Here is a 17,719-nt window from a genome sequence, read left to right on the forward strand (position 1 = left end):
GGGAGGAGCGAGGCGGGCGAGGTGGTTAGCGAGTGAGTGCCCGGGGAACAGGCTCAACTCATCCCTGGCTCGCAGCTCTAGTGAAACTGGCCCGCCGCTCGCTGTAGGCACAGCGCCCTGCACATACCTGAGCAGGAGCGTGTTGCAGGCGTAGCGCTTCTGCATTTGTGTCACAACAGGGCGTGGGGCCGACCTCAGGCTCTGGGAGTATCAAAGGCGCCCCTTGCTCTGGGATTTCGAGGCTTGAGTGTTCGGAGTGCTATTTGCACCTATGTTTCAAGTTAGCACTACACTGCAATTGCCCGGGAAATGTTTCCTCCTCGACCTCAACCAAAGAAACGGTGACGACAGTCCTACTGCGTCCGGTGGCAGGAGACAATTCCATGGTTTCCTTGAATGGGGTGCCGTTTGGATTCACGGATAGGCGTGAAGTTAGGTAAAGTCCAGGTCCGTCGAGGAGGGGCCCGTCGGACCGCAGGCACGGCGAGGACCCTGGAGGTTTTCCTAGGGGCCCCGGCTGGGCGACTGTGGCGAAGGTGGCCTGCTGCGGGAGCAGCAGCTTCTCCGCACGGAGATTCCGGACAAGGTTCTGGCCGAGACTCGAACTGGAGCGGGGGTGGTTCCCCTCACTAAGCGTCCGGGCGGTGCCGGGGGCGTGTCCGAGCGTGAGGGGTGGAAACAGCGCCCAATAAGAAACGCGCTCGGCCGAGCCGGGGCGGGGCCTTCGGCGGGGCCTGCAGGGGCGGGACGGAGCCGCTCAGAGTGGGACAGACGCGACCCAGCGCCTCTCCGGAGGAAAGGAGAGGCACCTCGAAGTCCTGCCGCAGCAGCGGCGTCGCGGCCCGCCCAGGGCAGGTAGGAGCGGGGTTGACGTGGGGCGGGATCCGAGGCAGGGGCTTCCGGAGCGGGCTGCGGGGCTGCCCTGCGAGCCAGGCGGGAGCGTGCCGGCGGAGGTGTCGGCCCGGGCCGGGCTGTCTCGGCACATCTCGGGCCTCGAGGGACGCGCGGGTGTCCGGTCTCGCGGACGCCGGCCTTGGGGTGCCGTGCCTGTCGCACGCGGCGGTTGTGGCGGAGCCGGACTGAGCGTCGCCTCGCCGCTGTCTTCGGGGGCGCAGGAGTCGTGGACGCGGCGGCGGCCGGGGGCCCGCGGTCGCCCCCTCTCTTCGGGGGCGAGAGAGGGAGCGCCCGGTGTGTTAGAGGAAACGCGGGGCTTTGGCCAGATGAGCCAGTTTTACCGTCGACAGGCTGAGATGAGGAACTTGAAAGCATTTTTGGTGTTTGTGTGTTTTGATTCTTAACAGAATCTGACAAGCACAACGCTGAAAGTCTAGTAGGGTTTTAATTAAAAAATCTGACAATGAAACATCTAAGAGCTTTTGAGTAATTAGGGTGGCAGAAGATTAGATGATGAGTCAAAGGCTCGAGTCTTGGCCAGGACCCACGGACCAGCAGTGATACCGCGGTCAAAGTGACTTTTCAGGGCCTCCGTTTCCTTAGCTGTAAAATCGGGATGCTCAGGTCTAGGTGTAGTCCAAGGGTGGAAAAGATTAGAGTATTACACAAATATTAAGTATTATTTGTGCACCAACCTCGTGCACATTGACTAACTGCCAGACACATAGTAGGAACTCTGTAAACCTTTACCCTAAAACTAGAGATTGACCTACAGTGTTTTACATAAAGTCCTAAGTCTCTGTTTACTGTGAAGGTAAATTCTTTAAGCCCATTTTCCACAAAATCGCCATTGTTTGAAGTGTGGTCCACGTTTAACTAATTACTAATGAATTTTTCTAGAATAGCACATGTTATCTGTAGAGTTACTGAATCGTTTACCATGAAGCAGGCAAATAATCTACTTTGTTTTAGGTATGTAGTTGTAGTTTAATTTACCTGGGAAAGTAAGCTGGGAGTGTTTTTTCCAATCAAGACTGTTTGTTTCTTTAAGATTTAAGTTCTCCAAAACAAAATTAATGTTGCTTTTTCTGTACAGCCTCTATTATAGACATTTGCAGTTTGTAACCAGCAGACTTTTACTGGGGTTACTTTTGGGCGTGTTCTGAATTAGTTTCCCAGGCAGAAACCAGGAAATGTAGTAATTGTGTCTCTTGGCCTTTTATTAATTTTTTTTGTGTTGAACGCGGCAATGGATTTTTTAATGCAGATATAAAGGAAGAAGTTTTTTCAGATGTGACAATGGGCAGTTTTCTAAAGCTGGAAATTATATTTACAGATGAGAATTTTAGGTCATTACAATACTGAGATCAAGTTAAATGGAGGAATAAAAGGGAAAGGTCCTAGTGAATAGAATTTTGTGTTGCTTTAAATGTTTTACATGTTTCAAAGGTTCAGTGGGAGATGGATGTTCTGAAACTACTTTAAAACCCCAATTTTAAGTATATACTCCAAGTATAAATTTTGCTGTGATTTATAACTTGTTGATATTGAAAGTCTTAAGACTCTCATTTGCATTAGTTGCTGAGCATCTGTTATATTCCAAGGCACAGTTCTAGTACTTACATTATACAGTATTCAGGTGTGGACAAGATATATCTCTTCCAACCTGGAGATTACACTGTAACCAGTGGGCTAAAATAAGTACCAAGAAAGCTGTTTTTAAAATGGATAACAAGATCCACCAGCATTAATTGGGACCTACTCTCAGCCAGGCAGTGTTCTAAATTCTTTACATGCATTAGCTTATTGAATCCTCACACAGCACCATGATGGGTATTATTACTATGAGCTTCTGGCTGAGAGACACAGAGAGGTTGAGTAACTCGCCCATATCAAACAGCCTAGGTAGCAGAGCTAGGATTCAAATCGAACATTTGGGCTCCCCTCAAATCCTGATCTTAACCTCTTAACCTCTATACCGAGTTTCAAATTCTCAGAGATACAAATGAAATGGGTATTTAAAAGAGTTCTATAAAGAAGGTCTTCAAAAAGAAGGAAAGAGAGACAGAGGAAGAGAAAAGAAACTGGTATTGCAAGATGTAGATTGAAGGCATGTCCAAGCTACAATTTAATTATGCTTTGTATATAAGAACATTTTTTTCCTGGTGAATGACATGGGATCCTTTTTATGTCCAGGTTCTCAGTCACTCAGTCACTACAATTAAGGCATTATCTTAATAACATAAGAGGTGATTATTTTTCAATAAGTTTAAAATGTCTGTTCTTGGACCATGAGTTAAATGTTAGATTGAAGAAATGAAAATGCTTCCCTAACTTCAACTGACTTATAACCAGACATGTAAACAAGTCCCTACAATCACAGTGTAATTAGAATTGAAACAGAGATGCAGATAGAGTGTAATGGGAACATTGATAAGGAGAAATAATGCTATATATGATAGGGAGGAGGGTTAGAGAGAAGATAGAATATTTGAACGCAGCTTTGAAGGATGAGTGGGCGTTTGTGGAGTTGGGGAAGGAACAGAAGACAATGTCTGAAAATTAGGACTATTACATGAAGTATATTGTATGTTTGAGGCACGTGTTTGAAGCTGTTCATGGTCCCTGATGTAGGCGCCCAGAGTGGTGAGTGGTTGGGCTGCAGGGGGCGGTGCCTGGAAAGGAGCTGGGAAAAGAAGTGGCGGAGCGTGGTTGGTTGCTCATCGCATTAGGATCACTGAAACTGCTAGAAAGTAGGTTAAGTGTGGGATCTCAGTGCTTCTCATTTGGAATAGATTTGTCCAGTGTGGCAAAATTTAAAGCTGGTTTTAATGCTTTGAAGTACAGGATTTCTTATAAAACAGCGTACAGTTTAGGTAAATAAAAAGCTATGACTCAGAAAAATAGAAAAAAGAAGTCCACTGGTGCCATGTGGTGAAGAGCTTGTGAATCATGCTAAGGACTTTGGACTTGATTCTAAAAACGATGGAGAGCCAGCGAAGGACTTGAAGTAATTAGGGGAAATAACCAAGTGGTATGGTGTGGAGGCTGGATTGGATGGCAGGAGATAAATGAAGGGCTAGCCTATTGAAATAGATAAGAGAGGATAAGGGCCTGGAGTAGGAAGAGAGCAGAGGTGAAGAAGAGAGGACAGATCATGAAAGCGTAGACTTGACCGGGCTTAAACACTGATTGGCTCTGAAGGTCAACAGAAAAGTACCCAACTTAGTTTCTAAGTTTGGGAAACTGTGGATAGAGGAACTTGTTTTGTTTTGTTTTTTTAATGTGAGAGGAAGGTGACCATTTCAGTTTTGAGCATGCTGAGTTTGAAGTGTGTGGAGCATTCAGGTGGAGATTTCAAGACGGGAAGACAGGCTGAGACTGGCAATTCAGATTTTGAGTTAGGCAGTGGGAGGCAGAATAGAGGGACTTTCTCAGGGAGTGCGGATGGAATTAGTGGAGAAGAGGGCCAAAATGATTTACTTTGTCTAAGTGAAGGGATTCTTTATCTGTTATTTATTTATTTATGCTAACTTTGTCTTATAAGTTATTGTTATAAATGTCAATAAAAAGGCTTTTAATGGAAGCTATAACCACTTTTACAAATGAATCCTGTTTCTTTAAAGTTTCATTTGGGTATCACGCATTCATTCCAAAAGAGTATTGCCCAAAGTATCATTGCAGTTTCTCTGTTTAATAAAAATAAAATAAAATAAAATAAAATAAAATAATAAAATAAACTTTATAGCAAATTCACAGCCACAGATCAAGAAAGTCGACCTTCCATAATTCTGTTACAGAATTATGTTTCCTCCACTGTACTTTCTATTTACCTTGAATCAACACTACGAAAGCTCGTGGTGGTAGCTCTTGGAAGTCAGAGACAGTGTTTGTCTTTAAAAAGAAATCTTCGCCTCCCATAAATTGAGATGATCAATAAATGCTTGCTGGTTGATTCATCTAAATAAACAATCTTATTCAACTTTGGCCTCAAATAGCTTAGCCGTTTCCAAAATTTGTTCTCATCTTCAAAGAAGGAAGGTTCGCCCCCTCTGGTGAGACTCAAAAGAATGAGTTAATGGCTTTGAAGGCATTTTCAAAAAAGGATCTTCACAGATATTTTCCTAATTGGTAGTCTCATTAGAATAAGTGTATGGTCTTCTGAGGAAGGGAGTGGCAAACATTCCGTGAAGGGCTACGTGGAGAGTATTTTAGACTTAGTGGGCTCATATCCAATTTGCCAAAAAAGAGCTGTAGACCTTACTTACATGAATGATCATAGGTGGTGTTCCAGTTAAAGTTTACTTATGGACACTGAAACTTGGATTTTATACAATTTCCACATGCCACAAAATAATATACTTCTTTGATTATTTTTTCAGTCATTTAAAAATGTGAAAACCTCAGAGGCCACACAAAAACAGGTGGTGGGCCACACGTAGCCTGTCGGTGGGCCGGAGTCTGCCGACCCTGTCTGCTGACCCTTTGAAATCCTTGAATTTTGTTTTTTAATTTTTTTAATCTTTCCTGAGGACATTTTTTTCATTGCTTTTAGAAATAGAGTTAGAGTAAGGGAGAGAGAGAAATACCAATTTGAGAGAGAACATTTATGGGGGAGGGGGTACCATAAATTATTTGAAGGAATGGTACCAATGAAGGACATAAGTGGATGATTTGGTTCAAGTTATAGAAAAGGTGAAGGTAACTCCAACATGCACATACTGCTTCAGTGACCAGGAAAGTCCCCCTTGGCAGGGGGAAGTCAGCCTAAGGCTTACCTCTCTTTTACTGTCTCTCAGTGCGTGCTTGTCAGATACTCGGTGACGCCAGATGCAGGGGCCCCCAACCTGCGCAAGTTGGTTGCATGGTCACCCATTTCTTTGATGGAGTTCACCTACTCATCCAGGTACTGAGTCTCAATGCAGTTACACAAATGAGGGTCATTTTTTTCAGTGGCTAGTTTGTGGAAGTCCACTAGTAACCGTTCATACTTTTTCCCCCAAGTGTAATGCACACTCCTTTGGATTCGGCCTATTCTCCCAGTCATCACAGTCTGGTTTCTTGATATCCTAGCTGGGGTATCCAACCTTTTAGCATCTCTGAGCCACACATTAAATACACAAATACTAACAAATACTGATGAGCAAAAAAAAAGAGGGTTTAAGTAAATTTACGATTTTGTGTTGGGTTGCATTCATAGCCATTCTGGGCCATATGCAGCCTGCAGGTTGAGGGTTGTAAACCTCCTGACCTAAAGGAAGATTCGGCCACCTCATTGGTTCTGTAGCTTCATCAGTCTCTCTGCATGTTTCCTCTCCTCATGAAATTGGTGAAGAAAATATTTGGCAAAGTTCTTCAAAGCCACATCACCATGATCAATGTAGTAAGACATGGACAGGTAGATGTAGGAAGCATACAGCTCCAGGGTGATATGGCGGTTGATGGTGGCCTCCGAGTGGTCGTTCTGGTGCACCTCGAAGGTGGTCGTCATGATTGGTGGCTGAAGAGAGGCAGCTTGTGGTGCTGGAGCAGTGGCAGGGCCATGGGGAGGTCCGAGGGTGCTGTGAGGAGGTGGCAGAAGGATGAATCTGGGTGACTGACTGGGGTAGGAGTTAAGTGCCAAGTTCTGTTCAAGCACTGTTGAAGCAGGAAACCACGACGATGACCCTCGGCGAAGATTGTTGAGAGAGAAGCATTGACTGGTTGCCTCTCCAGGACCAAACCTGCAACCAGGCATGTGCCCTGACCAGGAATGAACCAACCCTTTGGCTACAGGACAATGCTTCAACAAAGAGTCACGCTGGCCAGGGTTGAAGTACTTGAATTTCTAAGTTTAGGGTTTGTTTTTTTTTTTTAATATTTGATTTATTTATTTATTTTTGGAGAAAGAGAGGAAGAGAAACATTGCTCAGTTGCCTCTCACATGCTCCCAGCCAGGGACCCAGCCCACAACCCAGGCATGTGCCCTGACCAGAAATCATACCGGCAACCTTTTGGTCCACAGGCTGGCACTCAATCCACTGAGCGACAGCAACCAGGGCTCTAGGTTTAATTTTGAAGAGCCAGTATTGGATGGCAGGTGCTGATGTAAAGGAAAGTGGTTTATTTGCAGGTGCTGGCAACTTGGAAGATGGGGGACTCATGTCTCAAAGACCATGTCCACCTCGCAGTAGAGGCAGAGGTTTTTCTTAGGAGGGAGAGGGAAACAGAGCAGAGATATCAAGAAGGGGAGGCCGAAAAGTTATCTGTGTACAAACAAGCCCAGTCCATTCCAATAGGGCAAGTGATGGTTTAGTGTGTATCATCCTGGTTTAGTCCTCTTGGCTTTATGCTGGTTTCATGTCACCCCAGCTTCATGTCATCCTGGCTCTGTGGATGAAGGTCAGCAAAGCTCCCAGAGCTTGGATGCCTGAAGGTCAGATTCTGTATCTTTTGAAATTAGTTCCTAGGATTCTTATGCAAGCATGCCATTCATCTACAAGCTCCATATTAGTCAGTGGGTTAAAGTTTCTCACCATTACAATTTTCCACTGTTACAAATCCCCACATCAATTTGTCTTCATATCTATGGCAGTGAGATAGGTGAGCCAAAACATTTCACAAAACTGGAAAAATTCAGGATGTGGTTTTGTGCATTCGTGAAAAATAAAATTTTACAGACAATTCACTGAATGAGAATTTAATATTCATAACTGTGTATAATAGCTTTTATTGAAACCAGTTTTTCCCCTAACATTACCCTCATTTTTATCAAAGAGACAAATTAAGACCCATTCATTTAATGTATTAACTCCAGGTTCAATTCACTCTGGTTATTTCCATGAAGACAATAAGAATAGCAATTGATCATATAAGCTCTCTTAAATCTACTTTGCTGGAATGTTACAAGGAATTTTCAGATTGAACTTTAATTAGCCCTTCAGGGTAGAGAAGCCAAGCCACACAGGTGCCATCAGGCTTGGCCTGCAATACGTATAGATTTGAGTAAACTCAAGTTCTCGAGGTCCTCAAAATGTCCTAAGGTTCTTTCCTCTCCATCTTCCAGGAAAACAACCTTAGCTTCTTACCTGGAAAGACTACCACGAGCCATATGAATAAGCAAGATACCAGGCTTGTCTCCAAGGGGATTCTGTTGACTTCAAAGTCAATTTTTATTCCTTAAAGCTTTTGCTGACATCCAGAGTCTAGGCATGTCTATTTCAGACATTACATTCCAATCAAAGTGTTGGTTAATAAATCCACAGTTGGATACTGGAAGAAATCAGATTCCTCTTGGATCCATGCAAATATAGATATTGCCATGAACATAATAATACTTATTAAGAGTTTCCAAATTCTGGAGGGATCAAGAAGGGAGAAAAAAATAAATCATTCAATATTGCTACAATTTACCAAGTTGCTTAAGAAATCAGTTTTTTAAGTTAGCAATATTTTAAACAAAGTCACAAGAACTATAATTGTCCTCAGTTTATTCAGCCCTACAATCAATTTGTGTTTATGCTGATTATCTGCCAGCATTATTATGATCCTAGTGATTCCCCAGGGCCCCCAAACCACCATCTATTTCATAGGTATGATCTTAAAATTTATTCTCAGAAACTTATATTTCAGAATAAGTCGGAAGATATAACATTTTTGCAAATGCACCAAAGTAAAACAATGACTGTCTCTAAATAACCAAAAAAAAATTTTTTTATGACGATTATAGATCAGATTACAATGCAATTGACAAAGAAATTTGCTTTTTTTCTTTGTAACAACTAAATTTTAAGATAACAATCAGAATTACAAATGAAAGTACAGCAGAAATCAATCAGTTTGTCAGTTTTACCTTGGGTTTCTGTTAGGAAATAACAATTAGTTTTGGAAAATCAGAGGGAGCTTTGGCATTTTCATTTGTCATTAAAATTATCATTTTGCTTTACCATCTATCAGTGTAACTTTCCTTTTTTTTTCTAAGATTTTATTTATATATTTTTATAGAGAGTGGAAGGGAAGGAGCAAGAGAGGGAGAGAAACATCAATGTGTGGTTGCCTCTTGTGTGTCCCCTACTGAGGACCTACCTGGCCAGCAACCCGGGCATGTGCCCTGACTAGGAATTGTACAGGCAACCCTTTGGTTCACAGGCTGGCACTCAATCCACTGAGCTATACCAGCCAAGGCTGGCTGGCTTTCTTGCTTTCTTTCTTTCTTTCTTTCCTTTCTTCTTTCTTTTTCTCCTTTTCTTTCCTTTCCTCCCTTTCATTCCTTTTCTTTCTATCATTTCTATTTCCCTTGTTGAGAATTCCTCCTCTGGTGTCCATTCTTCTTGTGTCCCTTTCCTTCATCCTCTTTCACCTTTTTTCACTTCCTCAGTTCCTTCTCTTTTTGCTGCGTACCTCAACACAATCTTTCTTCAACTTGAACAGTTCTGCAACTTATGCAGACCACTGCAATTTTCCTCCCTCTCAGTTTGCTTTTTTAACTCATCTAGAAATAACTAACCCACTTTCAATTCTATTTCCTTAAAAATATATTGCCATAACTTATACCTTTTATTATCTAAACCATGTATGTTCCCCAACTTAATTAGAATCTTCAGTTTTTATTGGAAAAAATTAATTAGCATTCTTTAAGCTGACAAATTTATGAATACATATCAGAATTTTCAGAAAGTTTTTCCCCCCATTGGCAAATACACTCACATTTTTATTCTTGGTGATTACTGCAGTCCTTTAGTGTGCTCAATAGTTAGTTGTTTCATTATCTAGTGCCCTTGACAGTTTTAAGGAGGCTGGAGAAGAGGCAGGGAGGTTATCAACCTTGGGCTTGTTCCTGAGAAGGCAGCTTTGGGGACTCTGAAAGGAGAATTCAGAGTGTTTGAAAGGTGCATTTTTTCCCCTTTTCTTCCTGAGTTTTATTGTCTGAGAAGGGAGTGAGATCTCTTTTCTTCTGTAAACCATCAATTTAAATCCTTTCTGAGTATAATCCTTATGCTGTAACAGCATGAAAGCTTGTGCATTAAAAGGTCTTATCCCATTTACCATACCTTTGGCAAAACAGTTCAAGATTAAGACCAAACAGTTCCTTTTAAAACTAAAGCAAAGGCAAAGTTTCAAACAGGTACTCTCAAACTAAATCCTCTAAAATGAAGGACTGGGAGCTTCCAGTCAAAATAGAGGCACAGGTAGACATGCTTCGCCTCCTTGTTCATCCATGAGAAGGATCACAACTAATTTCAAAATGAAAAACACCCAGAACTGCCAGGAAACTGAATTGCACATAAGTTCAACAAAGAATTTAAAGGTGCTATGTTCATCCAGACGGGTAGCAATGGCAGAGCTGGGGACCTGGGGTGGAGAGCATGCAGTGTGGTGGCAGCTGGTAGAATGGGCGGTCCCCCATTCACATATGGTGGCTAAAAATCAGTGGGACACCTTGTGAGCCAGTGATCCCAGCCCCAGGCCAGACCACACAGCCCAGGGTTCCAGCGCCAGGAAAAATAAAGCCTCATAATTTCTGGTTGTAAAAACCAGTGGGGGTTGGGGCAGTGGAAGAAACTGCCAGTTTCTCAGGAAAGCCAACCAGGCCAGCAGCTGGAGGGGCACCAGTTGCATATGGAAGTGAGTGAAGTGACTGGGAATGGAATGAGTGCCAGGCAAGCCCCCAGAAGTCAGCCAGGAGTGGCAGTCCCCTCTTCAAACCCCCCCCATGGAGCCACAAAGCTGTGAAGCAGGCTGCCCACCCTGGCAAATACCCAGGGCTCCACCCCATATAACTTAACAGGTGCACTAAGACAGGGAGTCAAAGCAGCTGTACCTAGTACACAGATACAGGGAGGCTGTCAAATGAAGGAACAGAACAGAACCCCAGAAAAAGAACTAAGCAATGCAGCGATAGCCGAATATCAGATAGAGTTCAAAACACTGGTGATCAGGATGCTCAGAGATCTCACTGAGTATGGGAAAAGGGGGGGAAGGGAAGAAATGAGGGCTACACTAAGTGAAGTGAAGAAAAATCCACAGGAAACCAGCAGTGACGGGAAGGAAGCCAGGATTCAAATCACCGCCTTGGAATATGAGGAAGAAATAAATATTCAAAACAAAGTGAAGAAACAAGAATTCAAAAAAACAAGGAAAATTTAAGAAGACTGAGACATCTCCAAAAGGGCCACCATCCGAATCACAGGGATGACAGGAGAAGAAGGATGCAAGAAATTTAAAACTTTTTTTGAAAAAATAATGAATTCCCTAATTTGGTAAAAGAAGTAGACATACAAGTCCAGGAAGCACAAAGAGTTCCAAACAAGTTGGACTCAAAGAGGACCACACCAAGACACATCATGATTAAAGCACCAAGGGTTAAAGATAAAGAGAGAATCTTAAAAGCAGCAAGAGAAAGGCAGAGAGTTACCTATAAAGGAGTTCTCATATGGCTATCAGCTGACTTCTCAAAAGAAACTTTGCAGGCAAGAAGTATTCAAAGTGATGAAAAGCAAGAACATACAACTAAGATTACTCTATCCAGCAAAGATACTATTTAAAATAGAATGGCAGATAAAGCACTTCTCAGACAGTGTAAAGCTAAAGTAGTTCATCATCACCAAGCCATTATTACATGAAATGTTTAAGGCACTTATTTAAGAAAAAGAAGATCAAAACTATAAACATTAAAATGACGACAAACTCACAACTATCAACAACTGAATCTAAAAAACAAGAACAAAAACAAACTAAGCAAACAACCAGAACAGTAACAGAATCATAGATATGGAGATCATTTGGAGGGTTATTAAATGGGAGGGAGAAGGCAGAGAATGGGAGGAAAGGTATAGGGAATTAGAAGCATAAGTGGCAGGAACAAAATAGACTGGGGGAGGTTAGGAGCAGTATATGTAATGGACAAGCCAAAGAACTCATATGCACGACCTGAACTAAGGGGGGGATTGCTGGAGGGAAGGGGGTACCAGGCAGAGGGGGGTGAAAGGGGAAAAATTGGGACAACTGTAATAGCATAATCAATAAAAATACTTAAAAAAATAAAAGGAGGAACTGGGACTCTAGCCTTAGACTGTAATCTCACACCAACCAGTACCACACTCGACCCTGACGAGGTCCAAACAGTGCGAAGCCCAAATGGCAGAGACATGATCTCACACAAAGTGGTACCACAAACAACCTTTACAAGGTCCAAATGGTACAGCCAGAATGGCAGAGACAGAGATTTCTGGTGTATACAAAAACAGCGAGGATCAAACCAAGTCCCCCAAAGACAAGAAAGCAAGCAAGGAATAATTATAACCAGGACAGACAGAAGAGAGCTCTCAAACCAAAACTGACTTCCTCCCTTGCAGGAACAAAACTAACAGAGAATTGAAGAGCAGTATGATTCCCATACAAATTTCTCTGAACAATAATATTCCAAATCAAAACCACAACTATTAAGATTGGAGTCAGTCAGCTCCCCAGATTGGAACCTGTGGACTCCCTAGAGACCCGTTTCCTTTCACCAGCAAAGCGTTTAAAGGCAGCTGGTGCCCAGGGAGGTGGAGCAGGGAGAGTCTCCAAGATAAAGAACTCTCTAGTCAGCAGCTGGGAAGTTCCAGCATTCTCACCATGGGGCCAGCCTGCCATGAGAGCTGGGATCCCCAGCAGCCCAGGCCCAGCAGGCCTTAACAGGGTCCAAATAGTCCCATCTCGGGTCACCAAAAGCCTTAACCAAATGCAGGTCTCACTGCCTGCCGCTGTGAAAGTCAGGACTCCAGAGGCAGGTGCTGATATAAAGGAAAGTGGTTTGTTTTCAGGTGCCAGCAACCTGGAAGATGGGCTCATGTCACAAAGCCCATTTCTTGGGAAGATGGAGGACTCGTGTCTCAAAGCCCATCCACCTCGCAGTGGAGATAGGTTTTTCTAAGGAGGGGCAGGGGAACAGAGCAGAGACCGAGGAAGAGGGTTGAAAATTTCTCTACGTGCAGACAAGCACAGTCTATTCCAATAAGGCAGATGTCAGTGCAGTGTGTATCATCCCGGGTTAGTCATCCTGGCTTCACGTCATCCTGGCTCCACGGATGAAGGTCAGCAATTTTCCTAGAGCTCGGAGGCCTGAAGGTCGGAATCTGTATCTTTCGAAAGTTCCTAGGGTTCTTATAGAAACATGTTGTTGGTCTGCAAGCTGTGTTTAGAGTCAGCACTGACAAAAACAATGTCAAAAGAATGGTGTGGTGGTTACAATTTGCCACTGTTACAATGTGATGAAAGGATGAAATAAATGATGGTGAGAGTAAAAAAAGTTGAAGGACTTTTTCACCTCTTGCTATCCCAGATATTTCTGTTTGCACCTATTTTTGAGGAAGAAACTCAAGATACTGTTTTCTCTGTAAATCTTCAGATCCCTGGTTAGCAGCCTGAAAATAGCATTTTTAGCATTCACAACAAGCAGTATTATTCATTTACATTAATTAGTTAAAGATTATTCTTTATGCTCTTTTTTTAAAAGATTTTATTTATTTATTTTTAGAGAGAGTGAAAGGGAAGGATAAAGAGGAGAGAAACACCAATGTGTGGCTGCCTCTCGCATACCCACTATTGGGGACCTGACTGGCAACCCAGGCATGTGCCCTGACTGGCGACCCTCTGGTTCACAGGCCAGCACTCAGTCCAACTGAGCTACACCAACCAGGGCCTGTGCTCTATTTTTTTAAAGTTAGATTTCTGACTTTCATGTTTTTTTCATAGCAGTAATAAATGTTTACAACAGAGGATGTGGAAGAAAATTATTCATTTTTCCTTGAATTTTAAACACATAGAAATGGCATATTGGTAGATTTTTTCTGTGCAGATGTTAAAATTTAGGACAGATTGGGGTGGCTATGTGGGGGGTTGCATGTTTTATTCTTGATTCTACTTAACAGAGATGTGCATTTCTCTCTCTTTCCATTGGATTAAAAAAAAACCTCCAGCCATCTAGGATATTTTTGAATTTGTTACTTAGCAATATGAAGCCTCATTTTGTATTTAAATATTTATCTGTATTCTCTGATTTAATAAGTGAGTCTATTAGGGCTGAGGGTAATAAGGCCTTTGGAGGAAATGACAGTTTGCTCTGCAACAGTATCTGTGGCAAATCCTCTTTGCCCTGGTCCCTGCTTGAACTGTAGGAAGTACCGTGGACCAAAGAGGAAAATTATGTGAATTAGAGTGATGGGCAATTTGATCACAATCATAATGCAGTGGTTATTATTACACAGTTAATTTACATAAACCTAAGTCAGGGTCAAGCAAAATGTAGCCGAATTTTATCTGCTGTTGGTAGAAATGGTGAGATACTAGCTAAGCAAGGCTTGTTTTTGAACTTTAAATGCATTCTCCAAGTGCAGTATTGTTAAGATAATTGTCATTTAAATGTAAACTAAATTGATTTGCCCTTAAAATGTAATGTTTGCTTGAAAGACAGCATGAAGTAAAATAAAATACAGAGGCATACCCAATAGCTGCATCCGGAAGTATAAAAGTGTTGAGGAAATGTGGACGTGAGAAAAAGTATTAAGACTTTTAATGAAGATTATTTCAAATATGGGCTCATCAGATGTGTCCAACCTGACTAAAATGACAGACTCCATGTATTTGTATTAATGTTGCAAATGAAAGTTTAAAACCTTAAAATTAAAAATGATTCTTTGAAACACAGCATGCTGGACTTTTCTTTTAAATATTTTCAAAGAAAGAAGGGAATATGAAATTGCCTCAATTTCTTTTTTAGGAAATTGAAAAAGACTCATTATTGTGTACTTGCCTATTAGTGGCATAAGAAAAATGACTACATATCTCTTGAAGAAAGTCGTTGTTAGAATGAATGTTATGTTTCTGATGGTCGATGATGAATTAGCTGCAAATGGAAGACCGCCCATTCAGTGATGGCGTGCCTCTGTTCCATAGCACCGTGGGGCGTACCAGCAGTGCACGTGCCATGGCTACAGTCCAGTGCGGACTGCACCATCCGAATTGATTAGATCACTGATTTTATGAGTTGCATCACGCTTTTCCTTTGTCAGATAGGCTGTCAAGATCATTAATAAGGAGGATTTTTTCGTGTATGTTGTTTAAATTTAACCACAATGGTATGGGCATATTTACAGAACTTAACCTTTTTTTAAGTTTAAGTGATGGAATAGAAAATGGGTTAGAAAATGTAGAGGAGTCATTTTAAACATTGTTTGAAGCTGCTGCTAGTAGTGCTTCCCCTCTCCCCCAGCCCACGGCTCTCACTTGTGTTCAACTGGGAGTTTCCTAAAAGCCCCCTTCCAACACTCAAGGAGAGGGAGGGAGGGAGACAGACAATAGTCAGAGGGCTACACCTGACAGTGTAGGCTCCGCCTGGCCTTCTTCTGTGTATGCGGGCGGTGGGGCCACTGGTCTCCAGCAGAAACAGCTCGGGGTGAGTGAGCACTGCCCACAGGCCACTGCTGGGCTCCTTTCTGTTCCGTTGTTCCAAGGGCTTACCGCAGTCTCTGGCGTTACTGTTTGATATGTCTCAAAGCTTTGGTATGTAGAGAAAGCCCTCTGGGTCTCGTGGATATATTGAAAAATGTTGGAAGTTGTTAAACACAGGGTCCAGCACAAATAACGACCTTTTTTATTACAAAATCTTTTATTACAAAATCATAGGCATGTAATTCTGTAACATAACAGTATCACACTCAAGCACACCATATGATATGTTAGGTGAAATGTTCAAATTAAAACTATAAATTATTATACCCATATTATTACCCTACCAATGACACTCAAGCAGGCATTACTTCTGCCGGACCCTGTATATCAGAGGAGGCTTGCTGAGTAACCAGGTTTTTAAAATATTTTATTCAGAGCTAATTATACCTATTTACTGCCACAGCAGAGTTTGAGAGTTAAGAGATTAGGAGCTGAGCAGATTGTGCAAATCTAGAATTTTCCCGGTTGGAAGGCATTCTCACTTGGCGGGTATTTGTCAGTATTGTTAAATAACAAATTTTAAATGCTTAAATGAGGTTTTTGGCAATCTGGTGAACTACATTTGAGCGATCTGTCAAGGGTTCCAAAAAAACACTGGCGAGTAAGGCTTTGGCTGTGCCTTTCAAACATCATCGCCACATCTGGAAGAGGGTATTCTCAGTCAGGAAAATTGGGACAAAATAAAGTTTAGCAACACTGTTAAATCCCATTTCTCCGTCTCCAGAGTTTTAACTATTATTTGTCTGAAGAGAAATCTGCAACATTACAAGAAAAAGCATTTGGCTAAAAGGTCCGTTTGCTCTGCATCAGTACTTGAGTTCAGCGGGTGTTCCAGGAAGAAGATGAGTTCTTGCACCCTAGTTCATCATTTATGCTGAAGATTGACTATATGACATTGCTTTTCATTGTTTTTTATTCAGATCAAAGAAAGAGTATAATCCCATTTTTACCATTCACAACAATGTATTGTCTCAACTAAGATTTTCGGCCCTGACCCAACTTAAAGCAAAGTATGCGAGACTCTGTAGTGACTGTGGCAAGTATACAGCTTTGTCTTTTTGTTTTTCAGGCTGGAATTAATATGTAAACAGGAGGGGTCCCCCATTGCATTACGTTGACTCTTTTCTAACTTTGGGATTTTGAGTGTATTAAATAATGATAAAATTATATTTGATACTAACTTTATGTTTTGCCTTATATGTAGTGAGGGTCATTATTGTTCTGTGGAGTTTCTAGTGTGTGTGTGTGTGTGTGTGTGTGTGTGCGCGCGCGTGCGCGCGTGTGTGTGGTGGAGGTCAGAAGCACTCCCCAAACACTGGCCTGTAGCCCATAGCGCAGCAGAAAGAGGATTTGATTCAGTAGCTGCTCCTCTCCCATGAAGCAGGCTCAAGACCCTTAGAAAACTGTGTGTTCAGTATTCCATAAAGCCATACCAGCCTATGCTTGCGCTGTTACTAGCCCACAGGGATGCCCTCTTTGATTATGCACTCCTTCCCAATGAAGTGATGATTGCTCTCTCTACCTCCTCCCCCGTGGCTATTGTATCCCGGCATTCCTTGTGTCGATTGTCTCTCTCAAACCCCGTTTCTCCCCACAAGCACGCCTCTCCTCCATCCGGCGCCCTGGACTTCAGTGTTGCCTTCATCAAATCACAAGGGTCCTGGGCTCCACTGATCTTCCCTTCTGCACACCCAGGTCCAGGGCAGCCCCAGGACTGCAGATAACTGCTGGTCTCCCTGTCGTTGGCCTCGCTTCACGTTGTTCACTCTGCCCAGCTTCAGGAGGAAGAGGAGACCACACAGGCCAGACCGTCTGTGTGTCACGTTCGCTGGCTTCAGGTCAGTGTCCACCGCCGATGTCACATTACTCAGCTCCCTGGTGAGCGGCTCTGAAAGAGTTGACCGTCGAGTAGTCAGGCTCTTTCTTGAAAGCGCAGCATGGTGATTCTTATTTTCATAGGTTAAGTTTATGTGTCCTAAATAAGCTTAGCAGACTTGGTCTGGGTCTGCATCCGACTCACGTACCCTCTCATCTCCTTCAGTTCCACACGGACGTCCTTCCTAGGCTGCTGCTGCCCATGCCGCTTTCTGCCGTGAGACTTAACTTCCCCTCCCTGTGCCACGAATTTATTGTATTTTCATTTTTTTTTGCTATAGTTTGTTTAATATAGTCTTTTAATATGACTTTACTTTTAAGATTTTATTTATTTTTAGAGAGGGGGAAAGGAGGGAGAAAGGGGGAGAGCAACATCAGTGTGAGAGAAACACTGGTCGCCTCTCGCATGAACCCCAACCAGGGAACCCACAGCCCAGGCATGTGCCCTGACTGGGAATCGACCTGGTGACCTTTCACTTTG

The 17,719-nt window shown here is 42.7% G+C and overlaps 1 protein-coding gene across 1 annotated transcript in view; it reads left to right on the plus strand.

Moving 5' to 3' along the window:
* Positions 1–771: 771 nt before the first annotated feature.
* Positions 772–17,719, plus strand: part of DENND2C (DENN domain containing 2C) — a 71,392-nt gene continuing 54,444 nt past the window's right edge. The window contains exon 1 of the mRNA XM_037135089.2: positions 772–855. The gene's annotated coding sequence lies outside the window, so the exon portion shown is untranslated. The remainder of the gene's footprint in view (positions 856–17,719) is intronic.

The sequence above is a fragment of the Artibeus jamaicensis genome, unplaced genomic scaffold (genome assembly GCF_021234435.1).
Source record: "Artibeus jamaicensis isolate MK-2021 breed Jamaican fruit bat unplaced genomic scaffold, CSHL_Jam_final scaffold_1689, whole genome shotgun sequence".
Taxonomy (NCBI): Eukaryota; Metazoa; Chordata; class Mammalia; order Chiroptera; family Phyllostomidae; genus Artibeus; species Artibeus jamaicensis.